Source organism: Capra hircus, chromosome 8 (genome assembly GCF_001704415.2).
Source record: "Capra hircus breed San Clemente chromosome 8, ASM170441v1, whole genome shotgun sequence".
NCBI lineage: Eukaryota > Metazoa > Chordata > Mammalia > Artiodactyla > Bovidae > Capra > Capra hircus.
The window spans coordinates 91,294,775-91,321,645 of NC_030815.1; the positions used below are offsets into that span (position 1 = coordinate 91,294,775).

A 26,871-nucleotide genomic window follows, 5' to 3' on the forward strand; every position below is an offset into this window, starting at 1 on the left:
GTGAGTATAAAATAACATAATATACATAAAGTATCAGCACACAGTAAATGGTAAATGGTAGCTTATAATGCTGCTGCTGCTGCTGAGATTAGGAACACTATACTAAGAGAGATGAAATATAAGGCTAGACTGGTGTTACATTCAGTTTATTTAATGAACAGTTGAGTATCTGTTTTGTGCCAGTCATTGAATACTGACTAGTGGAACTACAGTGGTGAATAAGACCAACGTTACCTTTTCTTTTATGGACTTTAAAGTCTAGAGGGTACTATTATCAGCACCAAGACACAAGTCAAGGAGTAACTTAGACACAAAGCAGCAGACCAGTGACAAGAAATAGGGCCCAAAGTTTGAGTCAGGCTAAAAGGAATGGTGATTTGGTTTTTCAGTTTTAGTGAAAATGAAAATGAAAGTCGCTCAGTTGTGTCTGACTCTTTGCATTCCCGTGGACTCTAGAGTCCTGGAATTTTCCAGGCCAGAATACTGGAGTGGGTAGCTGTTCCCTTCTCCAGGGGATCTTCCCAACCCAGGGGTGGAGCCCAGGTCTCCCGTATTGCAGCCAGATTCTTTACCAGCTGAACCACAAGGGAAGCCCAAGAATACTGGAGTGAGTATCCTATGCCTTCTCCAGCAGATCTTCCTGACCCAGGAACCAAACTGAATCTCCTGCATTGAAGGCAGATTCTTTATCAACTGAGCTATGAGGGAAGTTTTAGATCATGAGGCAAATATTTTCATATCCTTCTTTCCTGCATTTCAGACCAGCTCGGGGCACTTGGACAAGACCAAGTTTACAGGTGATGATCATGGATGACTTAGAAGGGAGGGGAGGCTAGAAGAAGGCAGAATCTTAGGGAGGGCCTCCTTACATACTCAACATGTAGTAACTATTTGTTAAAAGTTAGCCTTATTATTATCATTGGTATTGTTAGCAAAATTAGTCCACTTCCTTTTACTGGCATAATTGATCCTTCTCTCATGACTCAGAGCATTCTGGTATTAACACCGGTGACTGTGCCTGACTGGGGGACCATGATGTGATCAGGGGCCATAGAGCCAGCTGGCTTCCATGTTGACTGAACCATGTAGGCTGGAGCTCTTGAGCCTCTCTAGAAAGTGTGTTTTTTCTCTTCTCTGCCACTGAGTCAGGTTACCTACTATCCCTTTTTGTTCTGTCAGTGTGCCTACTTTCATGGACTCCTTGAAGCTTTTTAAAAATATACTTTTGAGCTAGAAAAACAACATAACTCTCATGTCACAATTAAAATACTACCAAGACCATCTTATAAGTAAATATTGAGGAGGCCGTGAACTGGATTTGTTATGAGGACTGTTCTTGGGAACTTGACTTCCATTTCTTTAGCTGTGATAAGAGGATAATAATTAATAGTCAACCACCTACCTCTGAACAATGTGGAGATCACATGATGATATGCATGTGAGAGTGATTTATGAAGTAGAAAGCATTATAATAGGGAACTTGATGTATTTGCATATCTGTTTTCTAGACAGTAGGGAACAGGCAGGATGCATAAGCTAGATGGAGGTAAAGGAAGCATTTCTGGAGTGGGATATTCAAGTGAAATAACATTTTCAAATTCTATGCCAACTTTTCCATCTTCATATTACAGAGGACAAGGCTATTTGTCACATTTCAAGAACTTTTGGAATAAAGATGTTGGTTTAAGAGTGATTTGTTTTCCACACTCAGGTTTTAGTCAAATTAAGCAGCATTTGAATGAACCTGCACATTTATATATATCAGAGGCAGATAATTTATAAGATAGTTAAAATTTATCAAAGTATTCAAGCTACTGTTATAGACACTCTCTTCTGGGGACAAACTATAGCATATTTTCTTATAATGGGAACTATTGAAATGTGTGCTACATAATTAAACTGTCTAGCAAGCAAGTTAAATTTTCTATGGAAATTTGATTATTTTATGTCAGTGTAGCTTGAAACTATTATTAAGAGATGGCTTATGTCACATGCTAATTTGCTTTTTTGTCCTAAGAATGAAAAGTCAGCTAAATGTTGATTATTTCTATTTTAAAATACCCTCCAGAACTGACACTACAGTTGACATAACCTTTTTCCTCAATTCCATAAGCCATTTTAAAATTGATACAAGTACATGTTTTGTACATTTAAACTATGGTTTGATTAATTGTGATATAACATAGCTTTCATATATTCTGGTTTAATATTACAGATTAATTTTCATAATATTGTAAAATTTATAAAATCAATTTAGTGGCATAATGGCTTCTTGTTTCATTTGAAAATTTTGAAAAATTAGATGGATTCATATTTATTGCCTGCTACCTGACACTGACCAGTTTAATACTAGAAATAGTATTGTTCTTGTTTAGTCACTGAGTCATGTCTGACTCTTTTTTGACCTCAAGGACTGTAGCCTGCCAGGCTCCTCTGTTCATGGGATTCTCCAGGTAAGAATATTGGAGTGGGTCGCCATTTCCTTCTCCAGGGGATCTTCCAAACCTAGGGACTGAACCTCCCTCTCCTGCATTGGGAGGCAGATTCTGTACCACTGAGCCACCAGGGAAGCCCAGAAATAGTATTAGCAAGGCCTTAAATAGTATCTAATTAAATTTCCATTTTAGCACATTATTTCAAAACTTGTGATTTATTCATTATAATTAAGGTTTGCTGCAATAAATTTTATTTCACTTGCATTAATAAGCACATATTAGCATAATTAATTCTTTTTACCTTTCAAATCCTGTTTCAAAGTAAGAAGGCATTAGAAATATTGAATTTAGTTTCAACGTCTCTGGTCACAGAGGGAGTACTTTCTCGTGAATTAATAATCATACTCTTACAAGCAGTTCTGGTGATTTCAGGTCCAAAATGATGAATTCTGAATGAACAGGCCTGTGTTGACTCAGGATGGTCTGTGTGAGCATTGCCACTTATTGCGAAATGATCTATTTGGTTAATTTTCAAATTTAAGATTTGGATTGTATCTGGCCCTGTTGTGAACTCACTTGTCAAATCATTGCCTACATCCACTCAAGGTCAGTAATAACCAAATAAGACAGAAACATTAAGTTCAAATGTCCACCAAAAGTCAATTATTGCACTTATGATTTTATCATTTGGTTAGTAAGGGACCTTAAAGCTCACTTAATTCAAACTCCTGTACAGTTTACAGAATGCCATATATTAAGGGGAAAGAGTGAGTTAAAGGTCCTTTTCTTTATATTTGCGAAGCTAATCATTTGTTTAATTGAGGTGGTCTGTCTTCCTTAGAGTCTTTTGTGAATATGACTAGATTTTAATATTCATGAATATCTACTTGTGTTTAATTTTATTTTAAAGGAATGATTCAGGCTCAGCCCAAACTTGCACACTCTAATATCTCTCTGTAGTCTTTAAGTCACAAAATAATTGCCCTTTATGAGAGAGGTATAAAGAGTACACTGATTTATGAATTCACTAATTTTTCTTCTCCACTGTGACAAACATAAACAAGCATATTGTGTCTTGAAACAGAAACATTAACTACTAACATATCTAGTGCTAAAAAGAATTAAATCAAATAAAATAGATTTTCTGGTTTTCCACCCAACTTACTATATGCCCTGGAATATAGTATAGGGGTATCTTTCTGGAATTACTATCCATATATATTCATTCTGTCAGCATTAGTTAGTCTCTGTTGGCATTATTTTCTTTAAACTCTTGCATATCACACCAAAAGCCTTTAGGCTTTAAAATGAGAAGAACCATCAAAGATCATCATTGTTTTCTAAGTCAGTCCTGGAAGCATAGACCCAGAAAGAGGTCAGGGACCTTGAGAGGTCTTTATTTTTTCCAGAATAAAAGAGAATTGATAACCCAGCCTTTATAACCTAGTCCAGCATCTCAAAGTGTTAAATTCACAATGTTGATGATTTTCTCTCTCCTGCCTGTGTCCTGGATGATCCTGGAGAGTCCTGACATCCTGTCTCTTGCCTTCCTTTCCAGATTATGCAAGATCCATCAGAGCTGACTGTTACCTCTTTGTTTTCTAGCCATCATCTTTATCTCCCTCGAGGCACAACAGTGGTGTCATCTTGTCCTGCTTATTCAATTGCCTAAATATATCTTAGTTTCCTTTGATCTTGGAAGCCAACTCAGAAACCTTGGAATTCCCTAAGTGCTTCACCTCTCTTGCCACTACATCCATGGGTCATTTTCTTTGCCCAGAACATTTACCTCTCTTTTTGCATCACTAATTCCCCATCAGCTTCCAAGACTGTGCTCAGGTTTCTTTTCCCCAGTTAAACATTCTTATTTGCCTCAACCTCAAGCTGCAATACTTGCCTCTTTTATCTGTGCCCCATGATACTCTGGGCTTCCCTGGTGGCTCAGAGGGTAAAGCGTCTGCCTGCAATGCAGGAGATCTGGGTTTGATCCCTGGGTCAGGAAGATCCCCTGGAGAAGGAAATGGCAACCCACTCCAGTATTCTTGCCTGGAGAATCCCATGGACAGAGGAGCCTGGTGGGCTACAGTCCACAGGGTCGCAAAGAGTCGGACACGACTGAGTAACTTCACTTTCACTTTTCACCATACTCTGTACATCTGCCTCTCTTTATTACAAGGCATAATCATTAATTTATTCATCTCTCTCTTTCCCTGGACTATTTGGGGGCGAGAGATGTCCCCCTTTATAGGGAAATCCTGAGTAATGTTGCCCAGAAAATAGACTCCCAGAGAAGAACTGTTGGTTGAATGAACAAACGGTGATGTGTGGTTTAGATTTAGACAGAGAGGTCTGACCTTTACCTGAGATGGATGTCTATTTTTTATGAGTCATTTTCCTTCCTGTTTGACTAATATGGTATCTCTCTAGAGCCAAGAATGATTATTATCTGCTTTCCCATAAAATCTTATCCTTCCAGATGACACAAATCTTTGCTGATGTCAATCAGAAGAGTGGCACCTGAATGCCAAGAGGATTGACAGAATCACTCAAGTGCATATATGCCCCAGGCACTGTTTAGAAATACAAGTGAATCCATATACGCACAAACTCGGTGTGTGTCAGTCAACTTCTTTACACTAAAGATGGTTGTGGGGAAATATTTATCGTGCCTTATAAATTATTTACAATTGAATTTGTTTAAATGTTCAACAGTGATGCATTTAAAACATGACTCAACAGACAAAAGTATCAATACTGAGGCAATCTTTCCGTTATCTAGAGTGATAACAGTATCTGTTATCTAGAGTGTGGCGCCTTTACAGAACTGGAGAAATGACCTTGAAATCGCCATGACCAACCTAAAATGGGATTCTAACGAAGTAACTGGAAATGGCAATGAATAAAGACTATGTTAAGGTAAAGAAGAGGACATTGGAAGATGACAGAAGTCTTACTAGGATTTTAAACCTTAAGATAACACACCTATTATTACTACACATAACAGAAAGTATCTTGGCATTTTGCATGAAAGAGAAAGTAATTAAATTTCTGTTTACTTGAGTTTAGAGACAAAACTTGGCTTGGAGGATGCTGGAGGGGAACAAAGACGTCTGAACACTCTCCCCACTCCTTGCCCTGCATTAGTCTAGTTTGCCTCTTAATGTAGATGGTGGAAGCATGAAAATGCTTACCCTTCCTCAAGGAAATAAAGTGCAGATTGCTATGAGTTGAAGTAAGGTTGATTCAGGATTGGTACCTGGCAATTGTACCTGAAGTGTCTGGCAATTTCCAATTAGAGAAATGATGAGGGAGTTTCTTCTTTCCTCTCTCTCACCTCCCTAATGACTTTGTTTTGAAATTTGCTTCAGCAGTTTCTCTCTCCCTTGGGGTCTCCTATAAACTTACAAATGCCCTTAGTATCATTCACTTTCCTCTTCCAGCTACTATTTCGGCTTCTACTCCTTTTCTGCAGCACAAGTGTAAAGACATATCAGTATTTCATATATCTTTCCTCATTTTCCATTTTTCTCACCCAATAAGGCTTCTGAATTCACCACCACAAGTTTTTTAAAAAAGTATTTATATATTTATTTCGCTGCACCAGATCTCAGTTGCAGCATGCGGAATCTTTGATCTTCATTGTGGCATGAAGGTTCTTTAATTCGGACATGTGGGATCTTTTAGTTGTGGCAAACAGGATCTTTCTAGTAGTGGCATCCAAACGTTTAGCTGTGGCATGTGGGATCTAGTTCCCTGACCAGGAATTGAACTCAGGCCCCCTACATTGGGAGTGTGGAGTCTTAGCCACTGCATTGGGAGTGTGGAATCTTAGCCACTGGACCATCACAGAAGTCCCAACCACAACTGTTGCTGAAGCAGATAGTGAACAAATACTGCTGAAATGAAAGGTTGATTTTCATTCTCCAGGTGACTCACCTCTAAATACCATTCACCACAGTTGTTCACTCCCTCTTGAAACACTTTGTCCTCTAGGCTTCTCAATTCCATAGATAGGATTTGTTTTCTTATCTCACTGATTTATTAGTCTATCACTTTTCTAGATTCGGTACCCCTGGTTCTGTCCTTGCCTCTTGTTTTCTCATCTACACTCTAGTGTACAAAATTTAAGTACTACGTGCGTGCTAAGGTGCTTCAGTCACGTCTGACTCTTTGCAACCCTTTGGACTGTCGCCCGCCAGGCTCCTCTGTCCATAGGATTCTCCAGGCAAGAATATTGGAGTGGGTTGCTGGGCCCCCTCCAGGGGATCTTCCTGATCCAGGAATTGAACATGTATCTCTTATTTTTCCTGCATTGGCAGTCCAGTTCTTTACCACTAGCGCTACCTGGGAAGCCCTTAAGTATCATGTATACACTTTATTCGCTAACCTGGGCCTTGTGTATTTGACTGCCTTCTTGATAGCTCTTTTTGGATTCCCGTTGGGCATTGAAAAACCTAACAAATCCAAAGAGGTTCATTGCATTCTTTCCTCTTACCCCCACTCCACCCCCACCCCTGCCAAACCTACTTCTCTGAGTCACCAGGATTGCACCATCATGAACACCAACTGCTAAGACCAAAAACTAAGAAATCTTCACATCACTCATTAATCCATCAGCAAGCCTCATTCACTCCAAAACATATCTCACGTTCAATCACTATCATCATCTCACTGTTTCTAGAGCAAGCCTCCCTCTGTCTCCTAGGCTAAAGTGACAGCCTCCTTGGTCAGTCTCCCTGCCTCTATCAGTGTTGGTCCATTCATCAGTTAGCAGCAATCATAGCAGGTGAAGAGATCTTTTGGATGTGTGCTCAGTCATGTCTGACTCTTTTTGACCCCAAGGACTGTAGCCCTCCAGGCTTCTCTGTCCTTGGGATTTTCCCACCAAGAATACTGGAGTGGGTTGCCATTTCCTTCTTCAGGGGATCTTCATGACTCAAGGATCAAACTCGGGTCTCCTGTGTCTACTGCATTGCAGGTGGTTTCTTTACTGCTGAGCCACCAAAAAAAAAAAAAAAAAAATCTAAATTCACAACATTCCTTTGCTTAAAACATTTTAATAATTTTCCACTGCACCTAAAGAAAAATGTAAGCTCTTTACCCATGCCTTAAATGATCTGGCTCAGCCTACTCCTCTAAACTCCCCACTTTGCCTTTTTGGTCTCAAAGCCTTTATGCTCAAACCTTGGTTTTGGTGTTCCTTTTTTTCTTTATGCAAAGTGGGAACACTATCCATCCACTTGGATTATTCTTTCTCAACATTCAGGCCTCAACTCAAATTTTTAGGCTTTCTATCTACAGGAGCAGCCTCCCCACTGCATCACTCACCTGTCATTTTCTTCACAGAACATGGTTTTATAATCTTAAGAGTGCTGGTTGGTAACAGAAATGATCTTTTTCATTTGGTGATGAACTTGTTGAATACATTCTCACTACTAAAATGAAAGTGTCTAGAGGGTTCAGACTCTGGATCCTCACTGCCTCCTCAGTGCCTAGATATTGTTGAATGGTATTTATTGGCTGGCTGACTCAGGATACCTCTCTATCACATATTAAAACTGAACTTTCTACCAAAAACTTCAAAAGTTCATTTTTTGAGCAATAAAACATATCCTAGAAATCGTCCTGGTAGAATCATTTTGGGGTGGTTGACCTGTAGAAATTTGTCTTCTTTGCTACCTGTTTCCATCCACACTTCCAAGTTCCTCTCTTTGCCTCTGTCTCCAACTTGATCTTAATCTCTATATTGGTCTCTAAATTTCTTTAAACATATGCTTCCTTTGTGGCCCTGTAGCTAGCTTTCTCTCTTGTTTAAACACAAGGCAAAGGGCTTTCTTTAAAGGAACATAATAATGGCAAGTGACTGTATTTACTGAGCATTAGAAACCATTATCATCATAGTCAACAGCTTGCTGTTTTGGCTATTGTCTTTAAAAGATGAGATATTTTAGCTATTATGTCAAAACCTCATTATGGAACAGCTCTTTACTGCAAAATTGGTTATCTGTGGATCAAATCATGTTTCCTAAAATATCCTCATACAGTATTTCTTGACAGAATAGGGCTAGTTCATTGAATATCTTAAGGTAATGTTACAGAGGCTCAATTTAATTCTTTGGTGTTTGAAGTCAAATTCACTTTCGGAGTAACTCATGTTTAGGAAATATACGTTCAGTTCAATTCAGTTCAGTTGCTCAGTCGTGTCCGACTTTTTGCGACCCCATGAATCGCAGCACTCCAGGCCTCCCTGTCCATCACCAACTCCCGGAGTTCACTCAAACTCACGTCCACTGAGTCAGTGATGCCATCCAGCCATCTCATCCTCTGTTATCCCCTTTTCCTCTTGTCCCCAATCCCTCCCAGCATCAGAGTCCTTTCCAATGAGTCAACTCTTCACATGAGTTGGCCAATGTACTGGAGTTTCAGCTTTAGCATCATTCCTTCCAAAGAACACCCAGGACTGATCTCCTTCAGAATGGACTGGTTGGATCTCCTTGCAGTCCAAGGGACTCTCAAGAGTCTTCTCCAATTCCACAATTCAAAAGCATCAATTCTGTGGTGCTCAGATTTCTTCACAGTCCAACTCTCATATCCATACATGACCACAGGAAAAACCAGAGCCTTCACTAGATGGAACTTTGTTGGCAAAGTAATGTCTCTGCTTTTCAATATGCTATCTAGGTTAGTCATAACTTTCCTTCCAAGGAGTAAGCGTCTTTTAATTTCATGGCTGCAATCACCATCTGCAGTGATTTTGGAGCCCCCAAAAATAAAGTCTGACACTTTTTCCACTGTTTCCCCATCTATTTACCATAAAATGATGGGACCAGATGCCATGATGTTAGTTTTCTGAATGTTGAGCTTTAAGCCAACTTTTTCACTCTCCACTTTCACTTTCATCAAGAGGCTTTTCAGTTCCTCTTCACTTTCTAGTTTATTCAGAAAATATTTTTTGAATTGCTACTACATGCAAGGCACTGTAATATATATTGGAAATGTGATGGGAATGAATGTTCTCTCATCTGTCTTTATGGAGCTTAGAGACTTAAAGGGGAGGCAGATATTAATAAAATAATAGTAGTAGGTACTTATTGGATGAGTGTTTACTGTGTGCCAGGAAGCGTTTTAAGTGTTTTGCAACCAGTAATGGACTTGTAAGACCTGGTGGCTCAGTGGTAAAGAATCCGTCTGCATTGCAGGAGATGAGGGTTCAATCCCTGGGTTGAGAAGATCCCCTAGAGGAGGAAATGGTAACTCACTCCAGTATTCTTACCTGTGGAATCCCATGAACAGAGGAGCCTGGTGGGCTACAGTCCATGGCGTCATGCAGAGCATGGGGTTGAGCTCCCTGTGTCCATACAGCAGCTCCCACTGGCTATTTTGTGCATGGTAGTACATATATGTCAATGTAACTCTGAATTCCTCCCATCCTTTCCTTCCCTCCACTGTGTCCAAAGTCTGTTCTCTGTCTGCTTCTCTATTCCTGCCCTGCAATTAGGTTAATCAGTACCATTTTTCTAGATTCTTTATATATACATTAATATACAAAAATTTGTTTTTCTCTTTCTGACTTACTTCATTCTCTGTAACAGGCTCTAGATTCATCCACCTCACTAGAACTGACTCAAATGTATACCTTTTTATGACTGAGTAATATTCCAATGTATATACGCACCACAACTTTATCCATGCATCTGCTGATGGATATCTAGGTTGCTTCCATGTCCTAGCTATTGTTAATAGTGCTGCTATGAACATTGGGGCATATATGTCAGGCTATCTGCCCAGTAGTGGGATTGCTGGGTCATATGGTAGTTTTATTTCTGGTTTTTCAAGGAATCTCCATATTGTTCTCCATAGTGACTGTATTGGGAAACCCTGGTGGCTCAGATGGTAAAGCGTCTGCCTGCAATGCAGGAGACCTGGGTTGGATCCCAGGGTCAGAAAGATCCCTTGGAGAAGGAAACGGCAACCCACTCCAGTATTCTTGCATGGAAAATCCCATGGATGGATGAGCCTGGTAGGCTACAGTGCATGGGGTTGCAAAGAGTAGGACACGACTGAGCAACTTCTCTTTCTCTCTTTCTCTAGTGACTGTATTAGTTTATATTCCCACCAACAAGCAAGAGGGTCCCCTTTTCTCCACACCCTCTCTAGCATTTATTGTTTGTAGATTTTTTGATGATGGCCATCCTGACCGGTGTGAGGTGATACCTCACTGTAGTTTTGATTTGCATTTCTCTAATTAATGAGTGATGATGAGCATCTTTACATGTATTTGTTGGCCATTTGTATGTTAGAAGCCATACTTTTAATCACTACGTTTTACTGCCTGGTAAGACGTTGGAATTAGAGAAGGCAATGGCAACCCACTCCAGTATTCTTGCCTGGAAAATCCCATGGACGGAGGAGCCTGGTAGGCTGCAGTCCATGGGGTCGCTAAGAGTTGGGCACGACTGAGCGACTTCACTTTCACGCATTGGAGAAGGAAATGGCAACCCACTCCAGTGTTCTTGCCTGGAGAATCCCAGGGATGGCGGAGCCTGGTGGGCTGCCATCTATGGGATTGAACAGAGTCGGACACGACTGAAGCGACTTAGCAAGACGTTGAAATAAATGAAAGGCAAGAATCATTCCAAGTAAATTCATAATTACAATGGTATGAACTTAAAGTGAAGACTCTGAAGAGAATTCAGTCCAGAGTAACCTAGTGTGGGGAATCAGGGAAAATTTTCTGATGCAAGAGATGCTGCTGCTGCTGCTGCTAAGTCACTTCAGTCGTGTCTGACTCTGTGCGACCGATGGGAAGGGTTTAATTAATTAATTTATATTTCATTCCCTCCAGCCCTATTCTGTTCTATTTAATACCATGAGAACCTTCTTTTCACAGGAATAGAGAAGCTCCTCACTGACGATTTGGCAGTTAATTCATTCTCTGACCTTTCCACTTCCTGCACTATAATCAGTCTCTGCTCTTGCTTAACATAGTGCAAAGTCAGAACAAATGAACATAGGTCAGATACATGTAAAAACTCCCTGGGTGGCCATGGTCTGTCTCAGGATGAATGTGGAACCTTCAATGATAACCCTAACAAGTGAACAACATTAACTCCAATTCTTTTGTGACCCATTCTAGCCACTTGTAGATAAAGCTATAATTCAGAAAGGAATTATTAAGAGAATCATAATCAGATTATGCAATTAGGTCTTGGTAGGACTGACACGACTGCATTTAATTTATGATACACAATATAGTAAATCAACTCAGGGAAATGGCACCTTTCCTTTTAATGCAGGTCATTAGGAAAACATTCCTCACTGTCCATGGGACAGAGCACTAGAATGTACTGCCAGAGGAGGTCATCGTAGGTTCTTTTTAAGCAACAGCTCATTTAATTCCCACATAGGCCAGGATATTTCAATTTGTTCTTTGGATGCAGATTTTATTCTTCACCCCAGCACTTAGCTAAAAATGTTGAATACTGCACACAAGGGAGACCAAGAGGAAGAATGAAAATGAATGTGTTGCCAAATGACAAATTTTATAGTCTCTTAAATCCAAGAGGATTGATTTCTCTCTCTCTCTCTTTTTTTTTTCTCACTTGCAGATGAAACATACAGATTTCCGAAAAGAAATCACAGATGCGTAATGAGGTGGTGAGACTAAATCAGCAAATGAGAAGCAGGAAACATCCCAACGGCAATTATTCAACAGCCACTGAAATTTGCAAAAGATGCCAATATCTCCCAGGAGAGTAAACAATCATGATGTAGAAATGTCAGCTGTGGAAATACTGTGTTAAAAATGTAGTGCAAAACTTTCCAGCACTATATTTTGTCATATGAAGGTAGCCTTATGCACAATAGTCCATTAGTAGTCCCTGGGTTGCGGCTATATCAGCAGAAACCTCATTACTTCTCTGTGCATGGTAGTTACTAGTGAACTCAACTGGGGACACACTGGCTAGCTTAATTTATTATCACCAATAATTTATGTTTATGTCTAGTAAGATTAAACAAGGAAATTCAAACCCATATCCTATATACACCCATTTGGCTGCTCTTATTGATGACTGGTTTATTGTGTGATCCTGTATCTCCTAGGCACAGTCAAGAAACTCCCTTTTGGATATCTTGGTGATGCTTTCCTCTATGTCTTTTAAAATATCCCAAATGGGCAGCTCCTCAGAAATTAGAAATAGATATAGATGAGAGTCATATTACTTAAAAAGTAAATAAGCTATTAATACACTTATTCTCTGGTTTTAGTAATCATTGATTTTGTTTGATTTAACTTTTTACAATTGCTCCCCAATACTAATAGAAATATTTCTAACACTATGTAATAAGCCTATAGTTTTCAGGTAATATCAAGGCAATTGTTATTCTTTTTTAAAAAATTTTTATTTATTTATTTGGCTGGCTGCCCTGTGTATTAGTTGTGGCATGTGGGATCTTTAGTTGCAGCAAGTGGGATCTAGTTCCCTGACCAGGGATCAAACCTGGGCTTCCTGCATTGGGAATACAGTCTTAGCTACTGGACCACCAGGGAAGTCCCTGTGTGGCAGACAACCCATCCTAAGAATTTGGGATTAGTAGTTAATGAATTTTGACTCCCTTTTGGAATACTAGGGTAATGGTCTGCTTGTTTTTATGCTTAATGTTTCTGGCAAAGAGGAGAGTAAGAAGGAGCATGAAGTCAGAGGTTACTTACTATGATTTTGATGGTTCTTTGGTAAGTCTTTCCCCTTAATTTTAACCAAATGCATCTTGCTGGTTGTTAGGTGAAGAAAAGTTGGAGTCTCATTGAAAAACGCTGGGGTCAGGGCGGTGCTTAGAGGTAATGAATGTGAATAGAAGCAGACAGGAAGAGAATCTTCCTAATATTTGGAAGGCTAAAATGAATTAGCTGGTGAGAGTAAAATGTTTGTCATTCTAAAGGGTCCTAAAGTCATGTCAGTGATTGAGTACTAATGATAGTGGAAAGATCACTAAGTGACTAATGCAGTCCCATTTTAGGACTTGAATAGTTAATTGGATTTAATGATTTTCAGGGATTTAGCATTATTTATTACGAGCAACGGGTTGTCTAGTGGTTGGAAGACCAGCATCATATGCCTTTTAAATCCCTTTCCAAACAAGATAATGTGATTTTTGTGATGGCTTTATACATAGAAGCAATTAAAGAGTTCTAGTGTTCTGGTAGCACTAGAGGACAATGTGATAGTATTGTTGTTAAAGTGGGAGTAGAATGCTGTATATGAAAGGAGAGATGGGGCACCGTATTAACGTGGCCTGGGAATTCTAGGATCCTATTTCTATGATTATAATTAACAATGAAGGAGTCATTTTTCTTTAGAGATCCAGAATTTACTTTATCATCTGTTCAAGGCAATTATCTTTAGAAATAGCGGGATGATGATTTGTCTTATGCATTTCTATGGCTAGCCTGACATTTTTATATCAGAGCAGTAAGCACGCATATGCAAAGTTATAAGGTCTACACTAATGTCTCCCAGATGTTTATTAAAAGTCTTCAAAGTAACTTTGCAAACTTTAAATTCCTTAATACATGCATATGTCATAGGACATATTTTATGAATTTCACATAATAGAAGAAAGTTCAGAATCAACTTTTTTAACTGTTATATTCTCAAAAAGCTTTGAAAGGATTAAAAAATTATAACATACAGGCAATTTCAAAATGCTACAGTGACCCTTGGCAATGGACTAACTCTTTTAACAGCATATTCATATGTTCCCAGCCATAACCTGTATCATGATTCTTTAATCTTTTTTCTCTTTTGAAATTGATTTTTCCTAGGAAGATGGGTTGGAGAAGGCAATGGCACCCCACTCCAGTACTCTTGCCTGGAAAATCTCATGGACATAGGAGCCTGGTAGGCTGTAGTCCATGGGGTCGCTAAGAGTCAGGCACGACTGAGCGACTTCACTTTCGCTTTTCACTTTCATGCATTGGAGGAGGAAATGGCAACGCACTCCAGTATTCTTGCCTGGAGAATCCCAGAGACAGAGGAGCCTAGTGGGCTGCCGTCTATGGGGTCGCACAGAGTCAGACATGACTGAAGCGACTTAGCAGCAGCAGCAGCAGCAGGAAGATGGGTTGCTTAAGATTTCTAGAGGTTGGACATGAATAAAGAAAGTTAATGGTAAGTATGTTAATATGTATTCAAGGTCAGATAGGTCTCAGAAAATTCAAACAATCTTTTCCAGAAAGAAACAAGAGTCATTATTTGTCCCTCTCAGCAGCTTCCAATGATAATAAATGACATTTTCAGGTGCCAGAGGGGTCATCTAAAGTCAGTTTTAAATAATATACCATTTATTGAAATAGAGTGCAGCTCTGCTTATGGGATCTTTTGTAGAATAGCCTCAGTTTCTTGAGGCAGCAGAACCTGGTGATTAAAGTCTCAAGAGAGGAGCCAAGACCCTTGGATTGTAAAGTTGGTGCCAGAGTGGCTCATATATTATCTAAGCTCTTAGAAGAAGAATCTCTGAATATGTAGAGATTTAGAAAATGAGGACTGAACTTAAGATCAGAAAAATTCATTTTAGTACTTGCTTGGCAAATTAGTCCACCTAAGCCTCAGTTTCTTTACAAACGCATTAGAAATTTGATGGATTAATACCTTCCACTTAGAACTGTAGGGTGTTATGTGAGGTTATGTGAAGTAAAATTATTTTGTGAATTGCAAAATCCTCATCAAATGAGAGTGACTGTTTTTATTATACAGATATAAACGAAAGCTCATGCCCTGAAACCCAAGACCTAAAGGGAATGAGACACTTTCTCATAAGTTCACACTGTACTTATTCCTTATTCAGTTATAAAAGTCTGTTGAAGAATGTAGTTATGGTATTTTTATGATCTATTAATATGATGGTGTAAAAGGCCTTTCAAAAAGTGTTGTTTGGATACGGCAAACACATAGTATAACCTGCCTCTTTTATTTACTATACTGCTTCTAAATTCTTTTTTCATGGCAATCTTTTGTTTTAGAAAATTCTTGAGTAAACCTCTAATTTGGAAGGCTGGAAGAAGGAGCTAAAGTAACAGTTGAGAATTATTTATAGGTAAGTGGCAATTGAGAGTCTGGCCAGAGTAGGGGTGTGTGAGTGGAAACTAGAGAGATAAGATAATTAAGGATCTAAGTCTCAACTATAAAAATTCTCAAATGACAGATAAAAGTGATTTTGTACTGAATCAGATTGTCTATGTCAGAGAATTCTAATTTTTTTTGAGCACCAAGTATAAATACAAATTAAGACAAAAATTCATTTACTGTTGTATGGAGAATGCCAAAACATGTGCAAATATTTGTAATCTTTTGCAGCTATCAGTGGATATATTCAGTCTTGGTGGATGAGTGATGTCCCAAGTCTATTCTCAACAGTAATAATTTATTACATAAAAAGAAGTATCTATTAGTCTAGAGATCTCCAGTAGGCTGATACTTTCAACTCTCTACATGTGTACATGCTCATTCACTCAGTTGTGTCTGACCCTTTGTGACCCCAGATTCCTCTGTCCATGGAATTTTTCAGAGAAAAATACTGGGGTGAATTGCCATTTCCTACGCCAGGGGATCTTCCCGACCTGGGGACTGAACCCATGTCTCCTGTGTCTCCTGCATTGGCAGGTGGATTCTTTAGCACTGTGGCACCTGGGAAGCCCTTCCACTGTTTACCTTGCTCCATAAATCCACACTGTAACTCAGAGATTTCTACTTATGGCAAAATTGTATAGTCAGTTTAATCAAGTTGCTTTCCTAATGTAGAAGCTACTAAAAAGAGTCAACCTCTGGTGATGAGGTACCCAAGGGAGGAATTTTGCCAAACAATTACAGTGACGTTATGTGGCATCAAGTCAACTGGCACCAAGGTTTTGTTCCAGGCAATCTGAAAGACAAAGTAGATGGCCAAGACAAATAATTCACATTAATGTATTGTTTCTTTAAACTTCATACTGTCTGATTCAACTATCTGTTTAGTTCAAATGAATTGGAAAATTGCTGTCTCCACAGCTCTCAGCACTTAGACACACATGCCTAACATACTATGATAAATGTTGTAAAATAATAATTTTATTGAGAATAAAACAGTATCAAACAATGTTGAGCAAGGAGACTAATTACTCACAAACACATCTCAGAATCAGAAGAAATCATAGCAGCAATGGCATCCACTATAGGCCCAGGTAGAGCAGTGTAGATGTTTTGGAGCAAAGAATGAATATGATTCCTGACTGTCTCTTATTAGATGGATGACCATAAGCAAGTAAAGTCCTTAAGTAAGTGACCTTAAGTAAGTACCCTCTAATCTCTTTGCCAATAATATAAGGAGAAAATCATTACCTATTTGAGAAGATTTGGTGAGAGTTAAATATGATAATGCATGATGCCCAGTACATAGTAATGGTATACTGAATGCTACTAACCGTTACTACTACTTTGAAATTTGAGTGACTCACTAGGTCTATTGTCTCTTAGCTCCAAATCCACCTTCCTCTTCTCTGCCTTGGGATGCTGGAGCTTGTGCACTACAAATCACATTTCTGCTTTGCTACGGGGCCCAGGTAGGGTAGGCTCTGCAATAGAGGCTACTCGAGGGAGATTGCAGGGCTAGAGGAAATGAAGGGAGTTGCTTCTTCCTGTGGGTTTTCTGCCTGTTACAGGTTTCATTAAGCATTGCTTCATTCTTTCAACAGTTCCTTTCCAGGGTAGAACCTAAATCTGGTGTAGCTTTTACAACAGTTGCACTTTATCCTGCACACCTATGATGCCAACATCAACCAGGCAGTTAAAGGTCTGGATCTGAGCTCTGATGGGCCGTCCTTAGAGCTCAGACTCACCAACTGGGCAGCACCCCTTTTTCTTAGATGTCCGAGTTTCAGCTTCATAATGCCCTCCCTCTAAACTTCAAAGTGTTGGTATATCTGCTGCTAAGACACTTCAGTCATGTCTGACTCTGTGTGATCCCATAGATGGCAGCCCACCAGGCTCCCCCGTCCCTAGGGTTCTCCAGTCAAGAACACTGGAGTGGGTTGCCATTTCCTTCTCCAACGCACGAAAGTGAAAAGTAAAAGTGAAGTCACTCAGTTGTGTCTGACCCTCAGCGACCCCAGGGACTGCAGCCTACCAGGCTCCTTCGTCCATGGGATTTTCCAGGCAAGAGTACTGGTGTGGGGTGCCATCGCCTTCTCTGGTTGGTATATCTAGCCTCTCCCTATTGTTTCCTCAGCTCCAGGGATAGTAGCTCCCTTAAGGATTCGCTATCTTCATACTATAGAGTTCTCTCATTATCCTTCTAGTCACCAGACTGACAACTCTGTACCTAGTTGATTATTCATTATAGTAAATTTCCTCTCTTCAAATAAGTGGTATGGTTTCTATTTCTTGAGTAGATCTCACTGATATACTTAATATCTGATGGTTTCTTTAATCATTTGGACTGTTTAGAAAGATCTTGGTTTTGAGACAGGGGCCTTTTGAACCATATAAAACAACTTTCTGATTTTCACCAGCTTATCCAGTATTGACATGTTTAAAACAAAGTTACCACTCCAGAGTAACAGAACTAGGTGGAAGTTATGATACAGACAAGGCAGCCAGAAGGAAATAGCATGAAGGCATGGATAGAAATGAAATGATTGATTGCTTGTTCAAACCAAAACTACAGTGATGGATCACCATTCTAGAATTTATCCATAAAATTCCAATAAAATTCAGGAAATAATCTAATGTAACATTTCTCACCTTCCTATTAAAATATTAAATAAGGCATAAAAATATGGAAGCTTACAACTTTGAAAACTTTTATTAACAATCAACTTATTGCTAGAATGGAAAGATGTTGCACAAATTGTAAACTAGGGGAACCAGAAGAAAAGAATATGAAATTACTATTGTATCTGAAAATAATAATAGCTAACATTTCTTGAATACTTAATATATACTTAATATATGCATTTCTTAATACTTTTAATAAATTATTTCATTTAATCTTCCTTAAAACTCAGTGAGGTAGATCTTATTATCTCTATCTTATAAATGAAGAAATTAAGGCATAGAGAGGTTAAGTGATTTACCTAGTTACCTTTCACTAGTCAATGGCAGGGATAGGATTAGAACTCAGGCAATCTGGGTCCTCTGGCTTCTAACTCCTATAATGATTATCATCTCTTTCTTTGTATTACTTAGCTCCATTAGAAGAGTCACCAAGGCCTCTCCATTGCATGAGTTCTGCTTTTTGAGGTAGTCAGAATGACATTCAGTTACATCCCTCCTTGGATTAGTATTTTTAATTTCTAAATTTAATAAAAGAGATATTGCATCTCCAAGAGGAATATGGGAGAAGTTTAATTCCCACAAGCAAAGTACCACAGAACTTAGCAGGATCAATACTCTAGCAGAGATGCGAAACCTACTGCTATAGTTTTATTTATTCATTTATTTTTTCATGTACTTCATTGCTTCAGATCAATGGTTCTCAACCAAGAGGGCACATCAGAAACACCTGGGAAATTTTTTACACACAAGCCTATATCTCAAGATTTTGAGCCAAGAGGTCTAGAATGGAGCCACGTATGTATTTTGAAATTCTGATGTGTTTTGAAAAGGTTTCTTAGGTTGAGGAACTAATTAAGAGTCACTGGTTCATATTATCAGAAAGTGACTCAGCACATTGGCTAATTCAGAGAAGCAGATTCCAGCTTGGCTCAGCAGAGTCACACCACACGCTTGATGACTGTTAAAAGACTGAGCTTTGGTTTAGGCAAGGGGCACAGCAACTTCCTATCTAGCTTCATTTATTAGAAAAGGATTCAATCAGAATAAAAGTGAATTCAAAGTAAGGCAACCAGTAGTCTTTGTTGGCAGACAGATTGATATCCTATTGTTCTAGAATAACAATACCTCCTCCCACCCAAGCAAACAAGGGCCCTATAGAGATGCTGCAGAACAAAGAAAAGACATATTTCGAAAATATTTTGTTTTAGAAGCCAAAGTAAAATTATAAAAAAGAAGAAAGCCCACAAAACCCTGACATTTAAACATTAAGAAGGATAACATGACTTTATGAAAAATGAGTAATTCACAAGAGGAGAAATACTGAGATTAACAATAAATGGGATGAAAAAGAATAGTGTAAATAGAAAGAAACAGGGAATTAAAAATCCAACAATAGATTTTAAATATGTTTTGGAAGCCTAAAAGGCATGGGAGCTATTTCAAAGCTTCAAATTACTGATGTGTCTGTGTTCATTTGCTTAGTTGTGTCTAACTCTGCGACCCTGTGGTCTGTAGCCTGCCAGGCTCCTCTGTCCAAGGGATTCTTCAGGCAGGAATACTGGAGTAAGTTGCCATCTCCTACTCCGGGGGATCTTCTGAACCCAGGGATCAAACCCACATCTCTTGTGTCTCTTACACAGGCAGGCAGATTCTTTACCACTGTGCCACCTGGGGGTTCCTTGAATTACTGACACGGAAGACAAAATTTAGAAAACCTTTCAGGATACAGAACAAATGGAATCCTTTTCCATGATTACAAGAGCTGTAAATAATGGGAAAGGATGGGGAAGGACTGCACATCTCAGTTTGTACTCACTCAGTTCCTGTTTATGCCGATTGTCCTATGTCATTAGTAACCATTCCCTCCTTTTTCATTTTTAAAACTGTCCTGGTGTGAATATAAACTATTTGGTCACCTTGCTATGAGCAACAAACCTCAGAACTATGGTGTACTTAAGACAGAAGAAGCCTTAGGAACAGGAACAGAACATGTATAGGATAGGAACACGTACACAGGAGCAGAAGGACTATTCAAAGACATAGCTGCAGAAAAATTTTTGTTTTTGGTTTTTGAATTTTATTTTATGGACCAGCTTCATTCTTCACAAAATCAATAAAAAGCAACCTGTGCCTAGACATATCTGCAAAAATATTTTAATAAAACCGTCAAACATTCAGGAAGAAAGGAAAGAAAAAAAGGGAAAGAAATAGATTTCTCACTACTGCTATGTTAGATGCTCAAAGACAATAGAGTGATACCTAACTGTATTTGTTTGGGAAATAATTTTATGCCTTCTCAGTAGTCTTTTATCTGTTAAAAAATAAACGAAGCCAAACTAGGATATATAAGGGTGTAGAAAATAAAAATAGGCCATTCATATACCCCATGTGAGAAAGATCACTGGAAAGACTCCAACTAACTAGCACTTATTTTCCCTTTCCAAGAATCTATGCTGTCAATAATCTACAAAATGGACACAGATTCTGTGAACAAAGATTTTCATTGCAGAGCATTTTATTCCACAATAATTGTTTTTTTGACAAAAATTGTAAGAAAAACTTAAATGTCAACATTCTAGGCATATCCAACATTCTAGGCTTGGGATAATATGCAGCTAATAAAATAATGATGACAGTGAGTTTCCCGTGACTTGGAAAACACTAGCAATATCACATAAAATAAAAGAATCTGAATAGAAATTCTCCACATTAAAAGTTCTATATAACAAACACTAGGAGAAATACCTCAAGATATTTGAGATAACTAGCAAGAATGATTGTTTCTGATAGTGAAATTAAGACCTTTTTTCTATACTCATATTTTCTTATTTTATAATTAGAGGTAAAGAAAACAGAGAAATATGAGTTGTTTGAAGTCTATGGTGACTTGTAAAAGATTCATGACATGATGCAAGTGAGTAAAGCAGAATACAAAACTGTACGTTTACAATTTCAGAAATTCATCCGTTCATCCCTTAAAAAATATCTGAGTGACCACTATGTGCAAAGCACTATAATAGATCCTTGGATTATAATAGCAAGTAAAACAGAAAACACTAACTTTAGAGAGACAGAAACATGTATACAAGAGGACAAACACTAAAAGGAAAAGTATGTTCAAATGGTGAGATTATTTCTTTTCTAAGCTCTAAATACAGTGTCCAATATTACCATTGCATTGTTTCTCATACAAACATGATAAAAGTCAATGAATAACAAACTGCACTTAATAAAGTAAATAAATGTGTACATATGTATGTACAAATGTATATGTATATATGAATATATATGATTATATAACTACATAAGTAATATGTACATATTACATACATATATTATGTAAACATATGTGTATTTATAGAAATACTACCTAAATATAAGTAAATATGTATACATAATAAACTAAAGTAAAAGCAACCTTCCTAGATCACTCTGGCCCAGAATTCTATCAGGTTTTTGGGAATCATCTACAAGAACTCTGCAGACCATTTGCTTAACAGCTTTCGTTTCATAGTATTTAGAATCACTGAACCCACAGTAGAGGAAAGAATGCCAGTCATGAAATACAAGGACATTTTTGTATTTTGAAATGACATTTCTTATGCGTCCCTCTTGTACTTGTACTTGTACTTCAATCACTTTGTCATCACTATCTCATTAATTGTCTCATTATAGAAAAGTTTTCAGTTTTCTTAAAAAAAACACAAAATCAAGGGAGTTGTCAGAGTTTTGCCATAACCTTGCTTTTCTATAGTGCCTGTTAAATTTTAATGTAAGAGAACAGAGGCTTAGGAAGATAGAAAACAATGAAACTAGCATATTTAAAAAAATGAATACCTACTATATGTCATATGATATTGCTAATCTATTTGAGAGCAATTATTCTACTTAATCAGTACCTCTAACACTAGGAGTAGTTATTATCATCTCATTATCTCTATTTTATGAGCAAGGTTTCTAAGATTCATTTATGGGTACACCTGGAATGGATTACATTCATTATCTTTTAATACCTATTTTCCCTCTTGTTCTCTCGCTTCAGATGAAGGTGGCCACCTCTTCTGTATAATAGACACATATTCTAGTTTTTCTAAACTGCACCTTTAAGCTGCTGTACCTGTTATGGTTACAGGCCTATGTCACTTCCTCTTGCTTATCCAGTCATTGAGGCATTTCTAGTTAATACTTGCCTACTCAAATGTATTAACATTTCTACTCCAGAATGACGATCCTGAAGCTCTAGCAAGCCTGCAGATTATTATTATTTTTTTAAAAATAAGTTGATTTCTTAAAAAAAAGCAGCTACTTAATTCACTTGATATATAGATATATATCAAATCATCACATTCTGCGCTTTAACTATCTTACAATTTTATATCAATCATACCTCAGTAAAGTTAAACAAAAATGAATTAGTTATCAACATTTAAGGACAATTTTGGGCTTCCCTGGTGGCTCAGACTGTAAAGAATCTGCGTGCAATGCAGGAGACCCAGGTTCAATCCCTGGGTCAGCCAGATCCCTGGAGAAGGGAATGGCAACCTACTCCAGTATTCTTGCCTGGAGAATTCTATGGACAGAGGAGCCTGGCTGGCTATAATCTACTGAGTTGCAAAGAGCTGGACATGACTGAGCAGATAAAACACACACAAGGACAATTTTACATTAAAAAAAAAATCCACAGTCTGGCTTCCTTTGAAAAAACAGAATATTTGGCAACATCCCATGAGTATCAGCTTGTTGGAGGTGAGTGGTGGCTGACTACCTCCCTCAGAAAGGTTAGGCTCTATCCAGTTATCTACAATTTTTACCACTCCTGATCATATTATTTGGGGGCTTCCTAGGCGGTGCTAGTGGTAAAGAATCCACCTGCCAAAGTAGGAGACATAAGAGATTAGGTTCAATCCCTGGGCTGAGAAGATCCCCTGGAGGAGGGCATGGCCACCCACTCCCATGGACAGAGGAGCCTGGTGGACTGCCATCCATAGGGTCCCATAGAGTCAGACGCAAGTGACTTAGCACAAGTGCACCGTATTATCTGGGACTGGTTTTTTACATTTCTGTTAACTTCCTGGCTCCTATATGAAATCTGAATTTGATACCTTGCCCCAGGTCATTGAGTCTCTAACTGTGCTGTGCATACATAAAATTCACCTGGGGGAGATTCTTCAAAAAAAGAAAAAAAAAAAAGCTGGCATCAGGTCACAACGCACAATTTAGTGGAATTCGATGAGTCTAGAATCTAGACTTTAAAACTACTACCTACATGTGATTTTGTTTCAGGTGGTACCCAGTCAAGGTTTGAAAATCACATTAGGGAAGACTCTTAGGATAAGTGGTTCCCAAATATAATACTCAGAATCACCTGCGGACACAATCACCTGTGAAGTTGTTTGGTTTCTGGATAGATTTGTATGCTCCAAATCCAGGGATTCTGATTTGATAAGTCTGAGAATCTTTATTTTGAAAAGCTATCTGGGTGTTGCTAACACACTGGTGGCCACCACTCTGGGGGCTGGAAGTCTAGGGAATTACACTTATTGACAGAAAAAACAGTGAGTACAATGGGAAGCTAGGAATTTTGTTGTTGTTCAGTCACTAAGTCCTGTCTGACTCTTTGCGACCCCATGGACTGCAGCATGCCAGGCTTCCCTGTCCTTCACTATCTCCTGGAGTTTGCTCAGATTTATGTCCATTGAGATGGCGGTGGTGCCATCTCACCATCTCATCCTCTGTTATCCCTTCTTCCTATTGCCTTCAGTCTTTCCCAGCATCAGGGTCTTTTCCAATGAGTTGGCTGTTAGAATCAGGTGGCCAAAGTATTAGAGTTTCAGCTTCAGCATCAGTGCTTCCAGTAAATATTCAGTGTTGATTTCCTTTAGTATTGACTGGTTTGATCTTCTTGTAGTCCAAGGGACTCTCAAGAGTCTTCTCCAGCATCGCAATTTAAAAGCATCAGTTCTTTGGTGCTCAGCCTTCTTTATGGTCCAACACTCATCTATACATGACTACTGGACAAACTATAGCTTTGACTATGTGGACATTTGTCAGCAAAGTTATGTCTCTGCTTTTTAATATGCTGTCTAGGTTTTCATAGGTTTTCTTCCAAGGAGCAAGTGTCTTTTAATTTCATGGCTGCAGTCACCATCTGCAGTGACCTTAGCCAGATCTGAACTTTTGTCTGATTCCCTGATATTTCGCTTGATAAGATATAACAGAATAAAATATAATTCCAGGCTTTCTTTTTCATTAATGATTATTTCAAGTAGCTTTATTTTTCATTAGTTCTGGACAGGGGCATAAAAATAGACATTTCTAGCAAGTTCCTCAGAGAATGCAATGCAACCCAATCCTGTACTCTTGCCTGGAAAATCCCATGGGCAGAGGAGCCTGGTAGGCTGCAGTCCATGGGGTCGCTAAGAGTTGAACACGACTGAGAGACTACAATTTCACTTTATTTTTCATTAACTCTGAATTTTTCTAATTTTACAGGTAAGTCAGAACTCTTGGCTACACAATATACAGACATTGGCTGGGGAACAGGGGTGAGAATTTGAGAAAGCAGTGACCCAAAGCCACAAGAACAACATCACTTTTCTGGCCTCTGTGGTCTCCAGAAAACTTAAAACCTATTTGGGGAAAATGAAGGACATGAAAAGTTTAACAGGGTGAAGAAATACTTTTTCTATTTCTTATGAAATCAATTTCCTCAAGGTCTTACTCTTCCAGCTTCGTTCTACATAACATAGTAAATTCTAGGTGGTCATGAACTCTATCTACTTAGCGAATGAGATTTCTCTTTCATAAAGTGGGACACTTCTTAGTTCACTTCATCCACACTTTGACAGGTGGAGAATTTTCCACCAGTGTTACTTAGTTGTGTTACACTGGAAAGGATGGAAATGGACCATTGATTCAGTTTGATCAACAGTCACTGAGCATCTATTATGAGCCACTCACTGTGCTAGGAGTTTAGGGTTCAATTTAGTGGAGGAGAGAGACACATATATCAACAAATAATCATTAGGCTGTGCAACAGATCTAGAAAAGAAGAGTGTTCAAGGTAGAAAAGTGATGTAAAAGGGAAAGTAACAAACTGCAGTGGGAGAGGACAGTGCACAGGTGATATTTAAGCAAAGTTTTGAAGGCTAAACGGGCTGCGGTGTCTCAGATGGTAAAGAATCTGCCTGCAATGCAGATGACCCCTTGCAGAAGGGAATGGCTACCCACTCCAGTATTCTTGCCTGGAGAATTCTATGGACAGAGGAACCTGGAGGGCTATAGTTAGTCCATGGAGTTGCAAAGAGTCGAACACGACTGAGCAACTAACGCCCACTTTTGAAGGCTAATAGAAGTTTTAGGCAGACACAAGGGGAAAGGGATTCCAAGCAGTGGGAGCAGTATATGTCAAGGTTTGGAACAGCACTGTGCAGAGTGCTTGGGGTAGGGGGTGCTTAGTATCTAGAAGAAATGAGGTGCTAATCTAGAAGAAATGAGGAGAATAAGCCAGGCTTGGATGATGACAGGTCTTGAGTGTCACATGAAAGCTGCTTAGAATTCATCCTATAGGTTAGAGCTTGGCTGTGTGGGTGGCTACTGAGAGGATTTTAGGTGGCTTGGGGGGCTCGACATTAAAAAACTCTGAATCACATAGTGAGAAAGTTAATCCCTTTTCAATTAAATGTTTAATCCTTCTGCTAAATCAAGGAGAAAGCCTCGGTTTGGCTTTAGTATGTGTTTAACACTTCTCTAACACCTGGAAAATTTCCCTTTTACAAAAAGGCTCCGGCAATTCTACCTGGCTGGAATTGCTTTGTTTTCATTGTATACTTATTTTCACAATTAACTTCTCTTTATGGCAAGGGATACTGGTTTTTCATTAGTGTCTTGATAAAAGATCTTTAAATATAAATTTAAAGAAACTTAATTTTCAAAACAGCAATAGGTGATCACAGATATAGCAGAGACTATGAGGGCAGTACATGAATGCATAAAGTTTGGAAATAATGATATTTTTGGGAAGTAGGGAAAGTGTTCAAGCAGTGAGTGAACCACCTCTCTTCTGACAGCACCTTGGAGAATATAATGGAGAAGCCAAGAATGGAGGCAGAGAAGTCAAGAATGGGGATCACAGAACTACTCTAGGCATAGGTGGTATAGGCCAAGGTTAGCCTGTTGGTTTATTCCTGATCTTTCCTAGGGTTACATCATCACAGGAGGGGGATCCTAAGCATTTCCTGGCCTGAGCTGCAGCTATTTCTTGATGAAGATCTTCAAGTGGCTGCTGCCCAGCAAGTGTTAAAGGCAGACTTGAAATGAAGGTCAGAATGAGATTTAATTATCTTCCAGTTTTCTAACTCATGATGGAGTATTATTGGGAAACCGATGCGATCTCAAAACTTTTAACTAATGGATTTTTACGAATATAAATAGCAGGCAATTTTAGCTTTAATATTTTATTTCCAAAGTGTCTCATTCTAATCTGTGTCCTGGGTGTGGGTCTCCTATCCTGTTAGGTCCTCAAAATCTCTCCTTCCCCCTCAAGTCTAAGATAGGCAGCAGAACTATGCAAGCAGTTAGGACATTTTTAGTCCCTGTTTGGAAGATAGGAAACCCTCCTCTTTCCT

At 38.7% G+C, this 26,871-nt stretch overlaps 1 protein-coding gene across 1 annotated transcript in view; it reads right to left on the reverse strand.

Annotated features, from left to right (window-relative positions):
• Nucleotides 1-26,871, reverse strand: part of GRIN3A (glutamate ionotropic receptor NMDA type subunit 3A) — a 203,150-nt gene that overhangs the window by 160,472 nt on the left and 15,807 nt on the right. The window lies entirely within an intron of this gene.